The 25,993-nt window shown below is 39.7% G+C and overlaps 1 protein-coding gene across 1 annotated transcript in view; it reads left to right on the top strand.

The window, feature by feature from the left end:
* Nucleotides 1-25,993, top strand: part of LOC308394739 (zeta-sarcoglycan-like) — a 378,502-nt gene that overhangs the window by 256,986 nt on the left and 95,523 nt on the right. The gene's annotated exons all lie outside the window — the stretch shown is intronic.

Raw genomic sequence — 25,993 nt, 5'->3', positions numbered from 1 at the left:
GAATGTGATTCGAAGAGGCTGATATTCAGTTGCACAATAAGAGATTAATGGTACGGTAAAGTAGAACAGAAAGAAACAGGACCATACATTTATGAATGATACCCCATTTTTTTATTATTGTTTTATTAGTGTTCAACTAAAATGCTTGGAAGATAAATGTGTATAATCCAAACATTGCTCAGAGATGTTCTATTATCCAGATAAAGCTAATGGTTCTTCAAATCAAATTCAAATCAAATTCAAATTTTATTTGTCACGTACACAGTCATACACAGTACGATATGTAGTGAAATGCTTGGACAACTGCTCGTGACCTAAAGAAAACAAAAAAGGAAAAGGCTATGAATAAGATAGGAAATAAATATGAAAAATTAAAAAGGGTAAATTTAACTAGGAAGGAATAAAATATAAATTAAGGTTAAAAATGAAATAACTGTACAACACAAATTAGAATGAAGGGTAAATTTAACTGGGAAGAATAAGATAAAGATAAATATATAAATTAAAGTTGAAAATAAAATAACTGTACAACAAAATACACAATACACAATATAGAACTATATAAGAATGTATGAAGAAACCTAAATATAAATAAATATATACACAATAACAGCAGCTGTACAAGTATTAATCGGAAATGAAGAATATAGTGACCAGTGTTGTGCAAAACCAAAGTCCAGAAAGTCCAGTGTGTGTGTAAGAACCATATGTGTGGGTCAGTACTGTGTGGTGGTGTGATTGAGAGACTGTATCGCCTGCGGGAAGAAGCTCCTCCTCAGTCTCTCTGTGTTGGTCTTCAGGGAGCGGAATCGCTTTCCTGACCTCAACAGAGAGAACAGTCTGTTGTTGGGATGGCTGAGGTCCTTCACGATCTTCCTGGCCTTGGTCCAGCACCGCCTGCTGTAGATTGAGTGCAGGTCAGGGAGCTCGGAGCGGATGGTGCGCTCAGCTTACCGCACAACCCTCTGTAGAGCTCGTCTGTCCTGCATGGTGCTGTTCCCGAACCAGGTTAAGATGTTTCCCGCCAGGATGCTCTCTATGGTGCACGAGTAAAAGTTTCTGAGCACCTTGGAGGGCAGTTGGAAGTCTCTCAAGCGTCTGTGGTGGTAGAGACGCTGACGGGCCTTTTTCACCACGGTGTTGATGTGACAGGACCATGACAGGTCCTGCGTGATGTGAACTCCGAGGTATTTGAAGCTGTCCACTCTCTCCACTGGGCACTCGTTGATGACGGGGGTCTGGTAGTTCCTCTCCTGCTTAGTGCTGAAGTCCACTATCAGCTCCTTTGTCTTACTGACGTTTAGAAGGAGGTTGTTCCTCTGGCACCAGTTCTCCAGATTCCTAATCTCCTTCAGGTAGGCCGTCTCGTTGTTATCAGAGATCAGGCCCACCACGACGGTGTCGTCAGCAAACTTGATGATGGTGGTGGAGCTGGTAGTGGCCACACAGTCATATGTGTACAAAGAGTACAGCAGGGGGCTCAGAACACACCCCTGGGGGGCTCCAGTGCTGAGAGTGGTGGAGGCTGAGACATGTCCGCCCATCCTTACTGCCTGTGGTCTGCCAGTTAGGAAGTTGGAGATCCACTGACACATAGATGAGCTGAGTCCCAGATGCTCCAGCTTGGTGGTGAGTGTGGAGGGAATTATGGTGTTAAATGCAGAGCTGTAGTCTATGAAGAGCATTTTAACATAATTCCCCCTTCTAGTGTCCAAGTGAGTGAGTGATGTGTGGAGGAGATGAGAGATGGCATCGTCTGTGGAACGATTTGGACAGTAAGCGAACTGTAGTGGGTCCAGTGTGTCTGGTAGTGAAGAAATGATGAAGTCTCTGACCAGGCGTTCAAAGCACTTCATCACTACTGAGGTGAGGGCTACAGGGCGATAGTCATTGAGAGAAGCAGGGTGGGGTTTCTTCGGGACAGGAACAATGATGGACTCTTTGAAGCATGTGGGGATCACCGACTGAGATAAAGAGATGTTGAATATCTCAGTGAACACAGGAGCTAGCTGGTATGCGCAGTCTCTTAGGATACGACCTGGGATGCCGTCTGGTCCTGCTGCTTTCCTGGTGTTCACTCTCTTGAAGGCTCTCCTTACTTCATGCTCGGAGATGACGAGCACGTTTCCGGTGCTGGCAGTATCTTCCTGTCTGTAGCCGTTAGCGCCGCTAACACTAGCATTGTTGGAGACCTTAGCTGCAGCCTCGAAGCGAGCATAGAAAGTGTTCAGCTCGTCTGCCAGAGTCACGGCCGCGTTCGTCATACCGGTTGTTGGTGCTTTATAGTCCGTTATTGTCCTTAGTCCCCGCCACAGGCTCCTAGAGTCACTCTGTTGGAGTTGTGACTCTAGTTTCCTCCCGTAGCGCTGCTTCGCCTCTTTCACCGCCCTCCGCACGTTATATGACGCGGCTTTGTACGGGTCCATGTCCCCCGTCATGAGTCCCGTGTTGTAGGCAGCGGTGCGGGATCTCAGAGCGTCGCGGATGGTTTTATCCACCCACGGCTTCTGGTTGGGAAACGTTGTGATAGTCTTTGTCTCCACGGTATCATCCGCTAGTTTCCCGATGAATCCCACAACCGCTTCCGTAAACACGTTGACGTCATCGTCGGAGCTGTTTCTGAACATGCCCCAGTCTGCGTCATCGAGTGCGTCCTGTAACGCGGCCACCGATTGATCCGTCCAGCGCGCGACCTTCCTCTGAACCGGAACTTCCTGTTTCAGCCTTTGTTTGTATTTTGGCATGAGGAAGATGGCGGCGTGATCAGATTTGCCAAACGGAGGGCGAGATTGTGCCTTGTAGCCGTCCTTGACCGTAGTGTAGCAGTGGTCCAGTGTCCTTTCACCCCTGGTGGGGCAGGTGATGTGTTGATAAAAGTTCGGCGCTGCGCGTTTGAGGTTGGCGCTATTAAAGTCCCCAGTCACAATAAGCGCAGCGTCCCGGTGTTGTGTCTGGTGCTGTGTGAGTGCCTCATGCAGCTCGCATAAGGCGGTGACCGTGTCCGCTTGTGGTGGAATATAAACGGCACTTACAATGACCGATGTAAATTCCCGAGGTAGATAAAAAGGACGACACATGATGGACAGTAGTTCCAGATTTGGTGTGCAGGAGCGTGTGAGAGGAACAACGTTCGCACTGTTGCACCAGTTGTTGTTCACCATTAAACACACGCCGCCTCCCCTTGACTTCCCCGAGTCCCGTGTCCTGTCCATGCGGTGAACCGAGAAGAACTCGGCCGGCTGGATGGCGTGGTCCGGCACCGTTGGGTTCAGCCATGTCTCGGTGAAGCAGAGGAGATTGCAGTCCCGAATGTCTCTCTGGAACTTTATCCTGGCGCTGAGGTCGTCAAGCTTGTTCTCCAGTGACTGGACGTTGGCGAGCAGGATGCTAGGCAGAGGTGTGCGGTGTGCACGAGCTCTCAGCCTGTTCCTGACGCCGGCTCGCTTCCCTCTAGGCCGCCGCCGCTTCCCTTTGTTCTCCCTCGAGATCTCACTCGGCCAGCTCGGATCCGGAGTTAAAAACTTCGAATTGTGAGTACATTGTATACCAATAGAAACAAGAGTGTCACTGTCATACCTAATGTACCCAATGGTGATGATTTTGCCAATTTAGAAACGCTGAAAACTAACTTAAAAAACAAAGACAAAGAAAAAGTGGTCGGAGCAGTCGTGACGGCAGCCGACCTCACTGGCGCCATCATATTTCACATGAAGTGTGACAAGTGGGGTTGTAGAATAAGTAAAGGGGGATGAACACAAATGAAGGGGAGAACACCTGTAATCATGGCAACATAACTGTGCCGCCTGGAACAACAGAACATAGCTGTCAAACCCCAAACAGCCCTGACTGTCACTCAGAGTGCTGGGTCGGAGACCCAGCACTCTGAGTTTTCTTTGTATTTGTCTCATTTTGTTATGTGATCAGTTTTGTGTTATTTCCTATTTTCCTTTAGTTTAGGCAGTTATTGTTCTTGGTTTTCTATGTTTTGGGGTTTTGTAATTATTCATCACGTATTAGGTCTGTTAAGTTGTGTTGTCATGTTTTAGTATTTCCTGTTTTATTCTGGCAATGTCATGTGTTCTTTGTTTATTGTATTTAGCTTTCCTCTCCTGGTCCTGTCATTAGGTTTATGTCTGTCAGCTGTTTTCCCCCATGTGTCGCCACTTCCCCTGATCACCTCATGTCTGTATTTAAGCCTTTTGTTTTCTCCATGCCATTGTCGGTTCGTCTGTTTACATCACCGCAGTCATGGTTATAGTTTTCGTCTGTTTAATCTCACCTCAGTCATAGTTATAGTTTTTTGGTCTTAGTACCTTTAGTGTTTTGTTTCTTAGTGTCTTGCCAGTTTAGTGTTTTTTGTTTCTTAGTGTTTTTGCCAGCTTAGTGTTTTGTTTCTTAGTGTTTTGCCTGTTTGTTTTGGTCTCTTGGTTTATTTCCTGCCGGCATCGCAATAAAGCTTCACCTTCTGTTAAAACCTTACTACTCCTCATCGTCATCTGCTTTTGGGTCCTGTTTCCACACACACACCGGCGCACCCCGCCGTGACACTGACCCGCTACAATATATATTTTAAAGTGTATTTGATCACTTATCACAAAGAGGAAATCTGTCAAATGCTTGTTTAAAAATTGCATTAGTCATAAATTAGGGAAATAATAAACTGAGCTCACATTTTTATACCAAAATTTGAACTTCTCAGAAATGAAGCAACGATAATATTCAAAATTACATTCATTTTGACTGATCCCATAACATTCAGCATAATATTCAACAATTATTCAATTTTCTGTTCAGGAATGCAAGTAAACTATAATTTGGCATCTCAATCAAAAACTAATAATGTGCATTGCTATTTTTTCTGCTTTTTTGTTCTCATTACTCATTCACTTGAGTTCATACATGAGCTGAAGTGATTGAATTAACCTACTCAGTAGTTTGATGTAATAATTCCTAATGGCATGCCGAAAGTAAAATGATTTACTTGATGGATATTGTTTCTAAACACTGTAGCTTCTTTCTATTCAACAATATATATCTTCAGCGATGTCAGAGAAATTGCTGTTAATGTATTCCAGCATTAATATTTATCAAGTGTAATCTGCCATCTTACTGTATTCCCCTGAATACTTTATACTCACATCAGCGACTTTATCTCAATGTCCTCTCTCTAGTATTGCCATGAATGACGCAGTATTGTCTAATCTGAACATAGAAATTGAAGTACAGTGGTCCCTCATTTATCGCGGGAGTTGCGTTCCAAAAATAACCCGCGATAGGTGAAATCTGCAAAGTACCCAACTTTATTTTTCACGATTATTATAGATGTTTTAGGCGCGTAAAACCCCTCACTACACACTTTATACACTTTTCTCAGAAAGGCACAAACATTTTCTCTCTTGTTTAAACACTCTCAATGTTCAAACCTTTGTAGAAAAATAAGTCCAGTATTATAGAATGAAACCAAACAACATTTCGTCGCATCCTGTACAGGAGACTCGGCACAAGATTGATCGACAATGGTCTACAGCCACTCGGGACGCAGAACACAATGCGCTATAATAAAAAAAAAAAAAAGGTGAACCGCGTTATAGCGAGGGACCACTGTACATGTTATTAACCTTGTCTCACGAAGTCCCTTAGTAAAATTTTCTTAGTAGGTATAAAGCCAATTTAAGTCACTTGAGTGATAACAGTTTGCTTATGCGTGTCTTTTTAGCAACACACTGTGTGCTTTGGCTGTATGTGATTTTCTGCTATTGTGTCTCTGAGTCATCATGTGCACCTTTTTACATAGCTTTCATACTTTTACCCCCAAATGTTTCTCCTTTACTTTATTTTGAATAGATATTGATGTTTTGTGTTTCTGTGAAGGCCGAGGTATATTTGTGTATTTGCAAGTTTGTGTGCTTGAGCTGTATGAATATATTGCTTTACATGAAAGCAAACAGCAGGTTGCCCTCACATTTTCTAAAGAGCATGCATGCTCTTATTTTGATATTGACAGTTGCCACACTTTTACTGTGAAGTTTGTTTGTTTGCATTCAGGGAGAGCATGTTGAATAAGAAGTATCCCCCCCCCCGAAAAAAAAAAATCTCCTTAAGAACCTTAGGTCTACTGCTTGTTTTGTGAACTGATACAGAACCATAGTAAGGAATAGAAAAAGAAATAAGCCTAGGAGGAAAAATAAGGTGCAGGAGAAAATGCTGTGATAAGGGAGTATATTGCAAAGTTAATTTAAAAAAAGCTACAAATGTCGCTTTATCTTACACTGTTTAGCACCTGCTGGGCAGTACAAATCATCAGATTTTTCCTGGATACATAACAGAAATTTTGTTGCATCTAATTTAAAGAGAAAACATTTCCCCCAAATGCAAAGGCTAAAATGCACCTGATGACAAATTTCCTTTTCAAAAGTTTTTTCTAGTAGACAGTCATTCCACAGTTTGAATTGTGCAATGACATACCCCACAACTTCTCATAGAATCGAAGCGATCACTGAATAAATATCCATAACTTTCCATGACACAGCATGCCCAAACCTAACCATAAAAAAACTACCATGAATAAATAAATATGCAATTCTAATGCCTTTACTCAGTTATATAAGCTGGCCCTAATGATTACATACTGGAATAAGCTTCCTTTGAAATCATAAACATATCACATTATTAATTGTTATACATGATATTTGGTCATCTTGTCTCTTTTCGACAGTCTGCAAGTATGTAATAGTTCAAATCACACCCATTCACAACCTTTGTAAATACAAATCATTTGACCGTGTTGTTTGTGTATTTATTTATTGGCACGTGGCTATAGTAGTACTAAAAACTTAAAAGCTCATTAAAGACAAAAGAACAGCAAAGTTATTAGCATACATTTTGTTTAAAAAAAACAACCAAAAAATATTCTCATGGGGTAGCTCCACATTTTTGATTTGACAGATTTTTACACCAGATGTGTACAGGATATGTTATCCTGCGAAATTATAATGCAAATCTAAGACACTTTGAACATTTTCATGATGTGAAATACATCTCTTGCTCTGACAACACTGCTTGTTTTAGCTTGTATTTGCTCTGCAGAATAAAATGCAATGTAAATATAGAAAAATCCATAAATATCTATGCAGCTGAAAACATCAGTATTCTTAGTGCTGTTTAGTGGACTTTTTAATGCTTATGTATGCACAACCATCAGGGTTCTGTCACTGGAGTTTTCCAGAGTGTTCCAAAATAGATGTCTGCAATTAATGCAGATAGTGATGCAGTTCATCATTTATTATTTTGCTAATATTTCTCAACTGCGGATAACTTTTTTTTTTTTTTTTTTTGTCAGAACAAAACTTTTTATTAAATACATACCATCCCTTTTCTCTAGCAAGGTGCTTCCAATCTATGAAATGTAAATGAATGGTCAAGAAATGCACAGATACGGTAAATTAGGATTTGGTTTAAGTTTATTTAGCCAACTGAACTTAAATGAGTAGTCAGCTGTAGGAAGTTCTGCAATAAAAAAACAAACAAAAAAACCTCCTTAGACAAAGAAGATTCAAGTGTTGGCAACCATGGTAGGAGATTGCTACATTAATTAATACTCAGAGGTTTTGTATAGTTTGGGCGATACAGTATTTCTACAAGCCATCAAAAAGAAGGGAAGAGTTAGAAAAAAAAACTCACAAAAGTGGGGCCACAAAAACAGGGGAGAAAATCGAAAATAGAGCCTGAAATTGTGGGATCAGTGGGAGGCTTCAGCTCAGATATGTGTTTAGCTGTTCACCAGAAAAAGTCTAGGATTTGAAGAGGAAAAATATTTGATTGTGATAAAGAATAAATTTCAATCAGAACTGTGACAGATTTATTTTTCACTAAATGGTTTGTTCCCATAATATGAGCCCAATTTTCAACACAACTGTTTGGTGTCCAAAAGACAGTTTGATAATCCACAAAAGTAAATAAATACTGCAAATATGAAAAGTTTAATAGCTTTTTCAATTTTAGAAAAAAATATATGATATAAAGAAATGTAAAAGAACAGAGGAAAAGGATGAAGATGACATCCCTCCCACACAATTATGCCTTGCTCAAAACATCACATCTTTACACACAAACATTTTGCATAATCGAGGCCATCCCCCAGCAGTGCATTGTCAGAGCAGTAAATGGAACATTGTGACTCCAAGTGAGAGCTAAATACAGAAAACTGCATATAAACCACACACTAACAGAAAGAGAGACATGGGGAGAAAGTAGATTGGAGGGGTGGGTTGTATAAGCTGAGTGCAAGAAAGAGAAACATAATCGCTGAGAGAGGAAGGGAAGGAATAGAAAAAAGAGGGAAAGGAGGTCACAGTGAAGTAAAGAAGTGAGAGGGAGGCAAAGAGACACATGCAGGTATAAAGAACAACTTCAGAAAGACTGAAAATACCAGATCTAACTATGCCAAGTTTAACATCCCAACATGAATTGCAATTTTTGGCATGTTGTTTGTAGACCTCTGATTGTGTTTCACATTTTTATTGGGAAGGACAAATGGTATAAATACAGTGTATTTTTGTTACACCTGCCTTACAGATAAATAGATTACTGTGTAGGCTGAGTGTGAGGTCAGATAAATCAGCATTGCTCACAAATTTGGCAAAATAAACCTTTCGGCAAACTTATTTAGATTTGTTTTTAAGCCAGGTTTTAATGATGTGCTCAGAGATTTTGGGGGAGAAACAGTTGGAAGTTATGCTGTTTGTGTGTGTGGGGGGTGTATGTGCACGTGCACAATTGCAGGTCATGATCATAAACCAGAAGAACAAATGAGGAAGAAAATAACACCTAGAGTACACCTAAACCATCAGCACACATTCCCAGTGTTTGAGTACTTCCCAGCATACTTGTATGGTGTACCCAGTACATATAAAGGCTGTGTGGGCACAGAATGAGGCCCGTAACAGATTAATGGTTAATCCAGGTGCCAGCCATGCTTGGAAGACACCAGACACATTAGTTTGTATGCATTCTGACAGTGTAGAGCTGCATAGTGTAGGACACTTCATTTGCTGCTTCCACTTAATTTATGCTGAGCAATTAATCAAAAATTAATTAAACCCAACATTCAGAATTAGTAATCTATGTGATCTGACTAATCTAAGTACTTCTGTTTTCTTTGTTAATGTTTTCCTCAGTGGATATGTTGTCATGTGACTCTACCCCATCCAGCTTGTGTCACGGAAGCAATATGAAAAAAAGCACTGAGCCTAAACCACAAGTCAAACAGCTTATACTAAACAAAAATGCAACATATTTGAACACATTTTGCAAAGATGAGTGTGACATGAATGAGGACCCGCACACACAGTTCGCATGTTACTACACGTTTTATTTGTTTGTGGTTTTTTCCAACACTCGGTCGGGTGTGGGTGTGTGCCAGTCACACACACAACCACAGCTCAGGTCCTGGCACATCGTTCATAGGGGAGACATGATCAACTGATGGAGCTCAGGTGTGTGTCAGCCTCCTCCTCCCCTGCAGCTGAGCCACAAACCACAACCCGCCACAACGACATTGAACAAAAAGAAATTAAATGTAAAACCTGTGGAAAAAAACAGTTTTACTAATCAAAGGTAATACCATTAATCTGTTTCAGCATCTGGAGCACAATCATATTAGCAAAAAATATCCTAGCTTTAATAGCTGAGCAAATTTAAAGTACAAAATGTCCTTTTACTTCCCTCCTGAATCTAAAACTCGGTGTTTATTAGACTAAAAGTCAAAGGCTTTGGGATGATATTAAAAGTAGCTTTCGGGGGTGCTTCATGGTGTTTTGGTGTTTTTCAACTTTTAGTCCTTCTGTATTTCACTCTTTCTATTTTACATCCACAAAGATCTTTCTCTAGTGACACACAGATACATGACTGCATCCGTTCACATACACACTCAAACACTGACTCTTGCCAGTAGGTCCTATAATTGTCCCCACAGGGACCCCATGAGGACCTATCACCACCACGGGAGGCACACAGAAAACTTCATTTATTCTGTTCTTGCTGTCCCTCTCTTTTTGATTCAGCTTTTCTTTTATGTGCCTCTGTTCCCTTTTATTAGGCCTTTCTCTCTCTTCCCCCTGTCTATGACATTTCTTTCTCTCTGCCACTGTACCCTTCTTGCTACGTCGGTTCTTGGTCTGTATTTCTCTCTCAATCCTGTACTGATGCTAGCTCCCCAGAGACAGGCATAGTTAGATGTAGTAGACTGCCTGGATAGGGCTTCACTTCCTGGGAAGGAAAAAAAAAATACCTGCACACACAGTGGAGATCTATATGTAAAAGGAGTTAGGTAAGATGTAGGAACAGTCATGTCATATGGAGCAAAACCTATTAAAAAAACAAAAGAACTGGAAAAGAGATGTGTGAGATTGAAAAATAGGAACGATGATATAAAATGACAACAAAAAAGTTCAAAGCAGCAATCATTAAAGAACTCCAGTCTTCCATGTCCTGTACTGCAGCTTCAAGGAATGCTGAAACATACAGGGGATGGGTGCCATAACTTTATTTTTTGCTGTTTGTCAGTTTTAGATTTATTACTCCTTCTTTCTGCCTCATACTTTCTCTGTGGTTCTCCTCTGGGGACCTGAGCTAGCTGAAACTTCTCCAACTCTGGCGCTGTAATTGAATAGCAGAGAGTTCTAATGGAGCATTAGGCTGTTCCTGTCTTGGCAGGACCTATTGATTTTGACTTTGCAGCATTGTAAACAGTCTCAGATAAATATAACTGAACGGATGCAGACCTTAGTATAAACTATGATTCTGAGGCTGTTGCTGTGGAACTGTTGCACTGTGGCTGGTATCACACGGTTTTGCTTGACGTTGATAGCATGTGACTTACGAGAGCTCAGGCTCACAACTTTCTCAGAAGAATAAATGCATGTAAAGTTCTATTCCTTTGTTTTTGTGTTTACATCTTTTGTTTATAATTAAGAAAATGTTTCAAAGCTCAGCTGTCAAGTACACTTGATTTTAATTGCAATCACCTGAAGCACATGGTGTAGGTTGGTTTCTTTATAGTTTTTCATTATGCTATTTTATTTGGGATAGAGCTCGGCATGCTTTTATGTCTACAGCGCTATTTATCTTTGTTCATTGTCGTTCCATCAAAGGGTCACCTTTCATTGAAATGAGTAAATGAATAAAATAAAACATGATAAAAATTGGACACACTGTCAAGTACAATAGCTAGAAATATTGTATTTGAATTGTTTGTGATGTGGGTCATTGAAAGTGCACAGCAGAGAGAGACTGATGCAATTTAAGGGATATTAGACACTGTCAGTATTTCATTATGCACAGCATAGCAATAGCAATATATTTTTTTTAAAAATTCAGAACATATTTGACTAACTTTACAAGGTCCTTAAATTTTGTTAGGCTAGAACAGTCGCTCTCAAACTGTGAGGCAAGCCCCGTGTTAACCGGCATAGAGTCACTGCAAGATGTGCTCTTATATTCGATTCTATGTTTGTGTCTGTCCTGTCTGCGCAAATGTCCAAATTCCTGTGTGTCCATTGTATAAGTCTCTGATACATATGTGTGTCCCAGATGTGGTCATGACCCATGTAAAAATAGACTCCATTAACATTTAATAGCATTTTTAGAATGTCAGAAGAATGAAAGTCACATTGGCCCTAGAGACGAGAGAGGAAACGAGACAAAATGAATGAGAATATTAATCCCTTGCTCTTAAAGACCATTCAATTCCTCCCTCAAGCTGCTGTCTCAGAGGTCACATCATCTAAAAGCCACAACAAATCCCCTCATCACAAAACTTGATTGAAGAGAAAGGGCACATCATGCCATACCATGTTAAATCTAAGAATTTTAATAATGCTGTCATTAAAATAAAAATCGCTTGACCTAAAGTCCATCAAAATACTCTTCCAAGTTTCTTGTCAAGTTGTACCTCTGCCTTTGGCAGCAAACCAAAAACCCTGCATTAGCCAACAAGATGGTGTTGTAGCATCCAAATGCTTTATCCTACATATTTATATGGACAACATCAAAGTGAATTAAACTAACTCAGCATAGAACTTTTAATTTGTGTGCAGAGTACTGAGCTCTACTGCACTTTCATAGCCACGAAAACTGCAAGGATGAATATAATTTAATTTAAAAAAAAAGCCTGCTAAGGAGATTAGTGTAATAATATTGGCCTATATTATTGAAACCTTGACACAATGTAAAAAGGAGAAAATAAGACTGGGATATTTTCCTAAGCCTTTCCTTTCTAAATCTGACTCAACATGCTAACTCTAGTGCTAATGTTGAAAAAGCAATACCTTCTCTTGAACAACTCATTTCCTTATAACCAGTCCTGGCTCAAGGCAGCACATCCCTCGACATCCATAATTGCTGCATTGCTGGCATAAAGACATTTGTAACTATTGAGCACAAGGCTATCAACTCTGTGCCAGCACTCCAGTTAACATCTGATTTAGTGAACTACACACACTCAGGGTCATTCATAGCTGGCCGGGCATCTTCTTGAGTGCTGTTTTATTTTCGATTTCATTACCTAAATCTAAAGTTAGCCCCATTTAGCACTGTGCTTTTTCTATCCTTCAGTAACAACCATGACCTCAGATATATTATGGCAGCCATAATTTATGCAAAAAGAAGAATCGCAATGCTTCACTTTAAAGCATGAAGAGCTGATATTTCTCTGTATTTTCAACTTTGAATACCCTCCAATCTTGGTTTCTGAGTAGTAATTGGCATAGTGATCAGGCGAGCAGATAGCTTTGTACAGTCAAATTTATCTTTTAGCCCATAGCTATTTTCAATGATAGCATCAGTGGAAAATGAGGGCCTATATTAGGTAAAGGGACAGCCAAGATAGAGATGTTTCATTCTCAACCACGGAGTGCCCGTTTACTGAAGTGTTTTAAAGCATGTGTTGAGTGTAATCACCAGGTCATGTAGACTGCATAATCTGTCATGAGAGGAATTTAACTTCATGTGGCATGAATACAGCATGGTCACTTTTAAGTAAAGCGGTTGGTTTGGTATGGCCAAATCCTGTTAGCAATATCCACTCCCTTACGTCTTCTTTAAAATATGTTATAGATTCTGCTTAGCCAGTTATCATTCAGCACATACATATATACACATTTTTTAAAGTATATATACAATAAGTATGAAATTTAGTCTTCATAAAAAACTCCATTTACACACACTTCCACATGTATACAGACATATCTGCCTATACACTCAACTACCATTCATTCATATTTTCTATTTTGATGTGCTTGTGCTAAAATTACTCTCTGGCCTACCACTGTTAAAATATACCTAACTGACAGTCATTGTGTTTACGCACACCCAAGCACACACCTTGGAACCTACAGGTATTGTGTTTTCACACATTGTTTCCATGGGAACACTCCACCGTGTGAAATTAATTAAGGGTGGACATTTGAATTAATTAACTAGGAGTGTGGCATTACACTTCTCTGGCCCTATGACATTAAACACACACTCACACTCACATACACACACAATCTTGCAGTAAGAAGACACACAGATTCAATTTAATTACCAGTGTGCAGATCACTGGTACAATGTGGATCATCCCAAATTACATATTGTACTATGGCTGCATGTGTGTGTATGTAACATTAATGTGAGTACAACAGTATGTGCTAACTTAGCTGAAGTGGCAGGCAGCTATTACTGAAGCACACAAATTTCCAGAAGCTAATATTCGACCAAATACCTGTGTTTTCAGTTTAAAATGGGCACAATTCCCCCACCCACTGGCTTGAAAGGCAGCTTTCTGCTCTGCACTGGAGCATAGGCAGCTCTAGTCAGTTGGAATTCATTGACGTTACAATTGTGACCCAGTTTCCCAGCAAAACAACACAAAAATAAATAAAAACTTTTGTCTCACTCGTGCAGAATAGCCAATTGTCCACCAGTGAATCTGCATACTCATCATAATCAAACTGAATATTGTTCCATGAAATTCAACGATGTGTTCACATTAGGCAAGTTCTCTGCAGGTCTGGTTTTGCTTTTACACAGAAGTAAATATCATTCATGCAAGCTATGTAAGCTATACTTATTATACACCACTGTGACGCCTTTATTCCGTAGCTAAATAGGTCATGAGCTGCCTATAGCAAAGTCCTGTCCTGTCCTGGGCAGACCCATTTAATCTTAAAACCACTATAGTAGCATGCTTTATTTCTATGTGCAAGAAGGGGAATAAAGTTAATAATATTTTGCTAAGAACTTATTACAGGTGGCAAATTTCCTGTCATGATAAAAAACAGCCTCAGGATGAGTAATACAAATGCATGGTTAGAAACCTTAATGTAAACTGAAGGGACAGCAGTTAATGCTTAAGGTCTAGTGAGTAATTCAAGAAAATAAATACATTCAAGATATTTAAGTGTCAATGTGTGTGTGAATGGGTGGATGACTGGCTGTGTAAAGCGCTTTGGGGTCCTTAAGGACTAGTAAAAGCGCTATACAAATACAGGCCAGGCCATATTTAGACTCTGGTGTGTCTTTTCCCTGCCTTCAAAGCAGTAAAACTTCTTTTTGCTGTTTTGTTGTTTTAGGGATTGTTGGTTTGTTGCAATTCTCCAGTACAAAGATTTGTTAGATGAGGGAGTATGTGTGCAGTTTTCCTGAAGTCTGTTCGCCAAGTTATTTATCTAAGCTGGTGTTATCTACTATTCATTTCTTATGTGATCTTTCCATATTGCCCCAAAAATTCTTAACGTGCAGAATCGATGCTGTCAACAATTTCTTGTTTGTGCTTTTAGCAAAGTATATACATAAAAAATGTAAACATTCTGAGGAACTTCAGACAACCTTTCAGAAAAGACTGAATACATACATAATCAAATAGATATAACAGAATTGCACACTGAATGGGGAAAAGTTATGGCCAACCATATATGTCTCATTTGAAGCAGGTCTAATCCAATCCCCAGAATAGCTGCAGTCTTTCTTTTCGACTCTACCGACCTCAGTGCTTAGATAGATTTCTTAAGGTAATTTAAGCTACTTTAGATTTAATTTTTAATTTAATTAAGGAATGAAGACGTAGATAGACAGACAGACAGACTGATAGACAGACAGACAGACAGACTGATAGACAGACAGATAGACAGACAGACAGACAAACAGATCTGGAGCCAGCGCAGTAACACAGCAATAGATCTGCCACTAAGACAATCCCTGTGCTGTACTCAAATGCCAAACTGGTACAACTGAGGTGATAACTGAAGAGCCTGTTTTCCCTTAAGATGTTGGAACTTGGCAGAACTGTAAAACAGGAAAGCCAATTATCATAGCAAAACAATGGAAAAATTCTAGGAGTATGAGGCTCTAAAGATGGCGTTTGGGAAATTCAGTATTCCAGCCAACAATAAATTGTCTGTAATTAAACTGGTGATTCATAGCTTAGCCAGAGGATTGTTTCATATGCTACAAACCTGAATTCTGAAATTACAACACACAGGATAATAAATGAAAATGCCCTTAAACTTTAATCCAAGGGCCAAATATGAGACACTTGGAAATTGAATTCAGTGAAATTCACTGTGTGTGTGTGTGTGTGTGTGTGTGTGTGTGTGTGTGTGTGTGTGTGTGTGTGTGTGTGTGTGTGTGTGTGTGTGTGTGTGTGTGTGTGTGTGTGTTCATTTATTTTTTATTTTCTTCAATAAACAATGTTACAATATTGTTTATTGTCATATTTTTACCCTAAAACCCTCTAAGTCCATGATCACTGAATCATTTCTTTGACAGAGAATTACTTGAAAACACTTGACTACACATTAACTATTATTGGCAAACATAACGTATCAAAATCCAGGTGGGGTGTTGACAAAGCAACTGGTAAACATAATATGATTTCTCAGAGACACTAGTATGAAAGCGTTGGCTTGCCTTTTCCTGTTGCCTGTTTTATTAAACTTGATGCGCTATCTCCTCTGCATCATCAAGGTTTTCATTCCTAACGTGCTAAAGGTATTATTAAAAAGATTTTCACACTGCTCTCCTCCTTCTCTACAAATATGTTGGTGGTCAATAAGAGAAAATTTCTGTTACAATGATAAATCACAGAAGTTTATCTGTTTGCTAGTTGTAGCTCTGCTTCCACACAGGGCACCGCTCCTAGCTAATCTAAGAGCTGTGAAAGCAGAGCCAACTACACCCTGTCTAGCATCAGTCTCCGGCCAAAGACCTGGGTTTTATCCACAATACACATGTACAGGCACCCTTAAAAAGCTGCTGGAAGGTTCTAGTCATTGTTAATGTGGGACTGACAAACTTGTGAAATGGAGACACGCTACGGTTTCCAGTGGGATCCAAAGCAAGCGTGCTTCATGCAAAAATAGGAATGGATGCAAACAAGCAAAAAGCTTTATGACAGAGCACTGTTTGAGCTGAAAGGAGATGTCTATTTTTTGGTTTGACTAAGTACCCACTGCTTGTCCTGATAAACGGTAATGCATAAACAGTTGTTAAGACATACAGGACAACTGCTGGTTAGATCTCCAGGAAGATAAAGACCCAGATTACTGTGTGTGATATGCTGTAGAGTAAAACTATATAAACCAAAAACTTATAGGCAGTCCTAATATAAAGAGAGCAAAGACTTAAACTAGAGAGAGAGATAGAGAGGGACAACTTCATCTGTTAGGACTGGATTTCATGCAGTCTTATCTATCCACCCATCCATCCATCCATCCATCCATCCATCTATCCACCCACATGGAAGTTATGTACAACCTCTGATGCACTTAAAATTATTCAGTTCCTTATTTTTTTTTAAAAAAATTCTGTTTAGATGTCAAAGAGTAGTGAATGCAGAGTCACGGTGTAAAGAAAATAAAGACTAGAAACAAAGTAACACAACAAAGGGAATTAAAAGTAAGGGCTAAACATTACATAGAGATCAAGGCAATATACACTCAACAAAAATATAAACGCAACACCTTTGTTACTGCTCCCATTCCCCATGGGATGGACGTAGAGACCTAGAATTCATTCCAGATACACAATATAACCATCCCTCCCAAACAGTGGTCACAAATCAGTCCAAATGTGTGGTAGTGGGCACATCTGCTATATTGAGATAATCCATCCCACCTCACAGGTGTGCCACATCAGGATGCTGATCTGACATCATGAGTAGTGCACAGGTGTACCTCAGACTGCCCACAACAAAAGGCCACCCTGGAATGTGCAGTTTTGTCTCACAGCAAAATGCCACAGATGCCACAAGCAATGAGGGAGCGTGCAATTGGCATGCTGACAGCAGGAATGTCAACCAGATCTGTCGCCCGTGCATTGAATGTTCATTTCTCAACCATAAGCCGTCTCCACAGGCGTTTCAGAGAATATGGCAGCACATCCAACCGGCCTCACAACCGCAGACCTCGTGTAACCACACCAGCCCAGGACCTCCACATCCAGCAGGTTCACCTCCAAGATCGTCTGAGACCAGCCACCCAGACAGCTGCTGGAACAATTGGTTTGCACAACCAAACAATTTCTGCGCAAACTGTCAGAAACCGTCTCAGGGACGCTCAACTGCATGCCCGTCGTCCTCATCGGGGTCTTGACCTGACTCCAGCTCGTCGCCGTAACAGACTTGTGTGGGCAAATGCTCACATTCGATGGCGTCTGGCACGTTGGAGAGGTGTGCGCTTCACGGATGAATCATGGTTCACATTGTTCAGGGCAGATGGCAGCTGAGAATGTCCCAGTTCTTGCATGGCCAGCATACTCACCGGACATGTCACCCATTGAGCATGTTCGGGATGTGCTTGACCGGCGTATACGACAGCGTGTACCAGTTCCCACGAATATCCAACAACCTCGCACAGCCATTGAAGTGGAGTGGACCAACATTCCACAGGCCACAATTGACAATCTGATAGACTCCATGCGACGATGTGTTGCACTGCATGAGGCAAATGGTGGTCACACCAGATACTGACCGGTTCTGGGTCCCCAGACCCCCAATAGCGCAAAAAACTGCACATTCCAGGGTGGCCTTTTGTTGTGGGCAGTCTGAGGTACACCTGTGCACTACTCATGATGTCAGATCAGCATCCTGATGTGGCACACCTGTGAGGTGGGATGGATTATCTCAATATAGCAGATGTGCCCACTACCACACATTTGGACTGATTTGTGACCACTGTTTGGGAGGGATGGTTATATTGTGTATCTGGAATGAATTCTAGGTCTCTACGTCCATCCCATGGGGAATGGGAGCAGTAACAAAGGTGTTGCGTTTATATTTTTGTTGAGTGTATATCAAAGGAATAAATAAGCTGAAGCTTGTCACTAGACAACTTTAAAATTAAGTGATGAGAGAACAGCTAAAGTTGGAGAACAGTAAGAAGAAAATAAAAAAGACAGATAAAAGAAATGTGTCTTTGTATGTATCCTTTATTCCGTTTGTCCTATTTCGGCTTTCTTACCTTTGGGTCATTGTTACTGAATTTCTTTAATATCCCATCATTTACACGGGAAGTACAACTGAATACTAAGCACAAGAGATAATTTGTCATCAAAATAAAACAGGAAATGAACTTGACACAGACAGAGGGAAAAACACAGAGATGAGACTAGGACATGAAAGGGAACCAACATCGTCAAACAAGAAACCAAGAACTAGAACTATAGTTCTTGAAGCACTAGGAAATACTGAACTCAGAACAGTATTATACAGAGCATGAACTTAAATTATAAAAAAGCCCTCCAAAAATCAAAATGCCACGTCAAAGACCTGGATCATGACAAAAGCAGCACAATGTTGTACTGTATTTGTATTTTTTTTATGGTGCACTGATAAAAAATTTAAAAAAGCAATAGATAGCATAGCGCTGTTAGCCAATGCTGAAATGCAAATAGTAGCTTACTATCTACTCCAATTGCAGTTTGTCAAAAATAAATGAAAAAAATAATCACAACATCCACAGGTTTGATATGTTTTAACAGCATATGTTGCAAGGAGATGGTTTTCATGAATGAGTGAATAAAATAGAATAAAACTGAGTACTGTGTACTCTGAAGGTTAGCAATGCTATACATTATATTTAATTTTGCAACTTGTTATAATAATCAGATTATGTTTTTAATCCAGAATCATTTTATATTCATTAAACTATTGAGTGACTCCTCATGTCCTCTGGATCAAGTCAACTGTAATTTGCACTTACCTGTAAGGAGGCAGTTATTATGAACAAATTAAGTCCAAGTCACTCTTGCATCTCTGTGGTACTTAGATGGCAGGCAGGAATTAGCATGAACGTGATGTGACACATAATGAAACATTGTATTCAGTGCATGTTACTAAAAAATAAATGATTTCCAACAGGTTTCTTTTTTTTAGTCCACGGGTTGGAACTATATTCTGTCCTTTTTGTCGTTGTCATCTCTTATTTCTCCTCAGTATGTAAATTCCCACTTGTCGCTCTCACACTCTCCTCTCATCTCTGTAAACCATTCCCATGTCCCATTTTATTCAATGTTTTGCCATCAAGAGAATCCACTTCATCTCTCTTATGTCCCACCCTTGTAAACCATTCCCAGTAATTATGAAGGCAGCAACTCGACTGGGGATTTCATCACATGGCTCAGAGCTCTGAGGAGAGGCCAACATCAGGAAATCCCTGTCACAGCAATGAGACACTAACAAACCACAAGATATACTGAACTGCTAGAAAATGAGCTAAAAAGCCCAGAGGAGCTCTGATTAAAACCTCAGTTTGGAAACGAAATGCAAGCACAAAGGTTGCCCCACTAAAGGATGTTAGAGATGGGGTTTGAAAAAACAATTATTTTCCTTGCTTGATTGTCTTCATGCAAAGAGTGATAAAATTGCATGGAATTTGCACGGCTAAACAAGCTTAGTGACTTATCGTTTTGCAGCCAAAGAGCTAATTGTTACACTTAATTGGTTTTTGGCACAGAATAAATTATACAAATCCTATAAGATAAACACTCTAAAACTTTGGTTCATTGGAAAAAAAAAGTTCTGAAACATCTTGGAAATTCTGCCTGATTCCTTCTTCAAAGCTTTTCTAAGCGGACAAAGAATTGGACAGCATTTTTCTTGTACTGTTTAAAAGGCTTGGGTCTTTATAGAAAATAGGAACATGAAAATTCCCACCAGCCTCAAGCCCCCAGTGAATCAGAGTATTAAATTTGAAGCAGCCATATCCTTCCAACACTGCTTCTCTAGGGTAAGTAGGAAAGGCCTAGCATACATTATTCAGTGGTTATTACTATAGGATTGTGGCGTTGAGCAGGATAAAAGTAAGTACTGAGGGTAAAGTGAAAGACATTTAACTCACTGGTCACTTTGGAACAGATGGATTTATATTATTATAATTTCATTCTCTGACTGCATACATCAGTGACCGGAAAAACAAAACTATCCGGCTACAGACAGCGGTGGTGCTATTACTTATTTCCACATGAGGTTCAGTTATGTGCAATTTATTGTTTGCGCATTAGGCTCGAAATGGATAACCTTGAGGCAAAGGATAAACCAGCAATGATAACTGATATACATTAGCAGTAAACCTGCCGCCTGTAGGCTAACCATAGACCAGAGATGTAAGTATTTATTTCTGGTAGCTGCTACCTGATCCTGTCTGGCTTTGATGGAATGGATTGTCCTGACTTTGCAGGGGTGACGGGGTTAAACAGAAGCGTCTGTGTGGCCATTAAAGAAAAAAAAAATGGACTCTCTCGCTTGCTCTCTCTCTGTCTCTCTCACACACGCACACATATATATAAAGCAGAACTCACACACACACACACACACACACACACACACACACACACACACACACACACACACATACACATCCATGGGTTTAGCACAAATGAAAAGGGATCTGTTATGATCCCTTGGAGAATTGAGTTGAACAGGGACAGAAAGGAAACCACAAGAGGAAAGACGGATACCAGAGGAATGAAATAGATATAATGATTGGTATGAAATCTTCAATTAATTTTTTAATACAGTTTCATTCCTGAGATTGCTGTGCAGAATCTATGACTCTGCAGAACCAAGCTTAAACCCAGGTATTGGAAACTACCAAAGTACGAGTCCTTTAAGAGTAAAAAGTCAAATCAGGAAGTAGCCATATTATATTGTTTTCAGTAAAAAGTATTCAGAAACCGCAAGTCCGTGTTTAAGTGTGTATCTGTGTGTGCCGCTGAAGGTCTAAGAAACTGACCCTGATCAATAATCTATGAGCACCAACACGTCTGTGTAGGCAGGCAGAAATGCATGCAAGCAAACACAACATATGCATTTAGAAATATTCATGGACAGAATATAAAATATATTGTCTCACACATTGCACACACACTGTGCACTTCTTCCACATATTGACTCGGGCAAACAGCAGTCACCGTCACCTGCATACTTTTACAAACAAAAACTTGTACAGAGTAAACTTATTTCTCTTTCACCTCAAGTATTTGAACCACAGGAGAATATTTCATGGTAAATGGAGCATTGCAACTTTATCTTCTCTGCTCTCCTCACTACCTCTATCCTCTGCACTTATCTTTTCTCTTTTCCTGTCCTCAAGCATTCCACAGGACACAGGACTTGAGGGAGAATTTACTTATATGGCCATGATGTAGCCAAACACATTTGTTACTACTGATATGGATGTTCTGCGTGTCTCCCTAAATGAGATGTCTGAATTAGGTTCTCAAAGCCTGTTAATGTTTCAATATAAATGGCATACTTTATTATAAATGCCTTGCTTGTGAGGACATACAGTTATACAGACCAATGTGGAGAGCAAAAAGAGTAAATAAAATAAACATTATAATCACTATTTCTTTTAAGAAAGCTCCAGTTTGTAATGCAGTATTGTAAAAAGTGGTACATCTAACTTTAGTATCTTGAAGTATTTCTTTCTCAGCTGGCATTTATTTTCCTTGAGCTGTGTGACTTTGTTGACTGGTCGCTTAAGCACCATACATTATCATGAAGAAGCAGAAAGCAGAGGGCTGACGTAGCGACTTCAGTTTATAGATCTATTTGGTGTCTCTATCTCTAAAACAGATGCTCTGTGGTTTACCCTACTCTGCCTCCCATCTCTATCTTTCTCCCACTCTTCTTTTTCTCTCGTTGCTCTTTGTAAGATTTATCACTCTGCAACCCTGGAGCCGGGAGGTCCCTGCGTATACCTCTTGTCCCTCTGTACCCGTACCTCTTTGTCCCACCCTCTGCCCTCAGTGTTCTTGAGGCCCTTCAGGCTTTCTCACATTTTCTTAATTTTTCTTTGTCTCTCTGTGGTGAGTAATTACCTGCTTTGTGCAGGCTAGTCTTGCAATGAAACCTGGTGACACAGTTGCTGTGTTTCATTTGGTATACTTCTGCACTTGCTATTTTAAGTGCATTAGTGCATTCACAGTAGATGCATTGCTCTGAGTACAAGGAGGGTATGATAACGGTGAATCAGATGTGAGTAGAATGCTATACACTTCTTGACCCGAAAACTTCAATAGTGACTGAGCTGGAGTCACGAAAGTTAATTTCCCATTGATTCTCCTCATGGACATTTCAGAAAATTCTCATGTAAATGAGACAACTATCTATGAGGTCAATAAAAGCAATGAAGAAATTTGCTTTAAAAAATGTCATTCCTTTTGACAGTGAAGGAACTGCTCATCCCATAATGCATTGCAATTCCCAGATTCCCCAAAGGACTTCTAACTTTCTCAGATTTAATCCGTATCATAATATTAATAGTATATCCTAGTCATCAGTGTGGTACAGTGCTCCATTCCTGACTTAATCACTCTCATAGCTAATAGCAAGTTTTCTTTGGATGGATACAAGATTGTGGTGGATTATCAAAATCCAAATAGAGAATATGAATGAGGTTTTTACTTACATAACCTATCTCTTGAGCTCTATAGTCACCATTCTGGCTACTTAGTAGAAAAGGACGAACTGCTAATTTTTAATCGATTCAATCTCATTCTTGTCTTGAGATTTGAACAGATTACACAGATCTCACATCTGTAGATAAAAGTCTTGTAACGAACACTGGTGACCAGTTAAATAGATGATAAGGCTTATGAATGGACATTAAGAAGCTTGAACATATTCAGTCCAAATACCCATACACACAAGGGCACTGCTAGTTTATTGTCTCTGGCTGTGGGAACAGAAAACACCACATTAGCACTGCATGCCACCAAGCACATTACTTATTTAATAGTCTATGCTAGATAACTGAATTAAGGTTGAAAGAGGAATTGGGAAACCCCCACAGGCATTTTATCATACAGTGTTTGATTAGTATTGTATTTAGCCCTGAACGATTTACTATATATTTGACTTAACTGATAAATTAAAACAACTTTGTAATTTTAACCGCATCAACAACAGAGCTTTAGAGGACATTTATAATGAAAAGGTTCCACACGTATCAATAGAGAGACATAAAAACACAGCAGACTAAACATAATCATTCTACTATATTGAGATCTCAGTTTTCCATAAATGAGTTTCCTCATATGTTGCATCACATTCAAAAAGTAACAATTCCTAAAGGTTTGAGTTTGAGGGGATATTGCAGAAGAAGCAGTCACTTGCATAGTCGGAGAGACAAACATGAGAATCGAGCTGACCAGAGACCAGAAAGATTAAAGCTTTTTTATTAGCATGACAGCCAGAAGTGTTGCTTGTTCAGCTTACATCCATAGCCATTTAGAGTCAGTCTGTTAGTGAGACAAGCAATCAGCACGACAGTCAGGAGAGCTAAAAGCTGTTATGATGCTGACGGCAAAGATGAATCAGTCAAATGCATCTTGTATGAGGCTTGACTATATTACTATCGAAACAGCTAATGTATGAAGTTAGACCGCTTGTGAGACCAATCATGAGAGACAGATAGGAGAGTTGAAAGCTGGAGTAATAACTAAATAAAAATCACTTTTGAACCATGTGTCCTGACCAGACTAGTCAGGCAGTCAGTGACATACCAATGAAACAGGAGAGCTGAGAGCTGCTTTTAGGACCCATCTGTACTGGGGGCTGGAGGCTGTGATGATGAGCCACCCGTCTACAGCTTATTATTACCTGACTAATTACATTGGCTACCTCAGGCTGGCAGCCCTATGCCTGTATCCATAATCAAAGCAAAAATTTAACTATTAACTTAATTAATGGTGCAGTGGTGTATGTTGTGTCAGCTCGCAAGAGAGAGTATGGTGCTTGTGACTGTATTTGTTCCTCAGTGCATAGTTTGCATTATTCGATGAGATTTATGAGTGAGACGTTAACAACAAAACCAGAGGGACAATAATGGATGAACAACACAAAGCATATGTGAGATATGTATGGATATTTCCACGCTATACCTTTGCACTAGTACTGGTGGATTTGTTTTCTATGCATTTGATACGATACACATTGTATACATTTGTTTTTCCTTTTATTTATACCTTTTTCTTGCTACCCTGGTGTAAGGGTTCAGTGTTGCTCCAACCAAAATGTGTCCTCTAATAAATTAGCGGACCGCAACAATGTCTTTAAATTTTAAAAGCACAATCTGACAACCATAGCTAATTTACTTCACTAAAATAAAGTTTGTTACTTATTATTGTTTCATTGTAAACTTTTTCCCCCCTAAAATTTTGTTTTAAAAGCACTAGTTTTATATGTGTGTATATGTGTGTATATGTGTGTGCGTGTGTAACTCCGTGGTAACTTGCAAAGTGTGAAAAGAACAAAATTTATCTCAGGATAAATGTGTGTATTTTTCCATGCAAACAAGACTAAAATTATTTATTTATTTGTTTATTGCTAGAGGCCTAGCTCATATTTAAAGGAGCCAGTTTTTGCATATAATTGTCCTTTATACTGTTCAGGCTACTAGTGGTGCTTTCTTGTTCTGGGTAAATTGGAGCTAGTTTGATCAGTGTTAGGTGTCACTGCTAGCAAAGAGACAAACAACTCTTATTGTTTGCTGTTTGTGTGCTTTTGTGGCATAGGTTTTGGGCAATAGGCAAAGCTGAACATCACCAAATGGTAACTCAATTAGTATTCATACTAAATATGAACTATGATTGCTGAAACTGAGGTTTTTCTTAAACTTGATCTGCAGCACTCTCTTAGTAGCTTTAAGGGAAGCAAACAGTAACAGCAGGTTGAGTATTTATAAAGCAGCTGCCCTGGGCCCTTAATTATCTGAAGACTGCGTCTATAGAGCGTTCTTCAGATGGTAGGAACATGCTCTGAACTACTACAGTGGGCGCTATGGGTAGATAATACATTGTAAAAATGTTGCCTTTATTTTCTACAGAGATAATAAAGGCTGCACACTGGGGTATTGTGTGTCAAATGAGTGAATAAAAGATCTTATTTTAATAGAATTAGGAATGCAAGTGACGAAAAGCTTTTGATTTTCAGTCTTTGATTACTGCTAATGTCTTTTAGGGGGAGCTGACAATTTTCTCATCAAGAAGGACAAGACAGTATTGTTACTTTTTCATACATCGTGGGCAACATTCAGCTGTCGTATAACGACGTTAGCAACTGTTTAACACGTAGTCATTATTTGGAAACTTTATATCCATAGATTATATATGCATTTAATAGAATAAGACTTCCCATCAATGGTTGCGATTTAAAATGACAGAGTCCTGCGCTAACACAATAAGACCAGGCATGTTCGTCCACACCGCCCATTGAGCTGGAATGATTCAAGGCATATTACATCTGTCATAGTTTTCAAAGCACCCTTCGCTTTTAACAGAGTGGAAAGATAATACAGTGAAGCCTATCACACGCCCCGTTGAAAATAATTAATCCAGCATACATGTGTTAGGAAATAGAAGAGAGACGCATTGCACAATAAACTGAGTGGAGCACTCATTTGTTGTTTAGCAAATTTGTTACCCGAGTCTGTATGAGTGGATTATGTGTTTC

Source organism: Rhamphochromis sp. 'chilingali' (assembly GCF_963969265.1).
Source record: "Rhamphochromis sp. 'chilingali' genome assembly, chromosome: 4".
In the NCBI taxonomy this organism is placed as follows: Eukaryota; Metazoa; Chordata; class Actinopteri; order Cichliformes; family Cichlidae; genus Rhamphochromis; species Rhamphochromis sp. 'chilingali'.
This window is presented reverse-complemented; position numbering and strand designations above follow the sequence as displayed.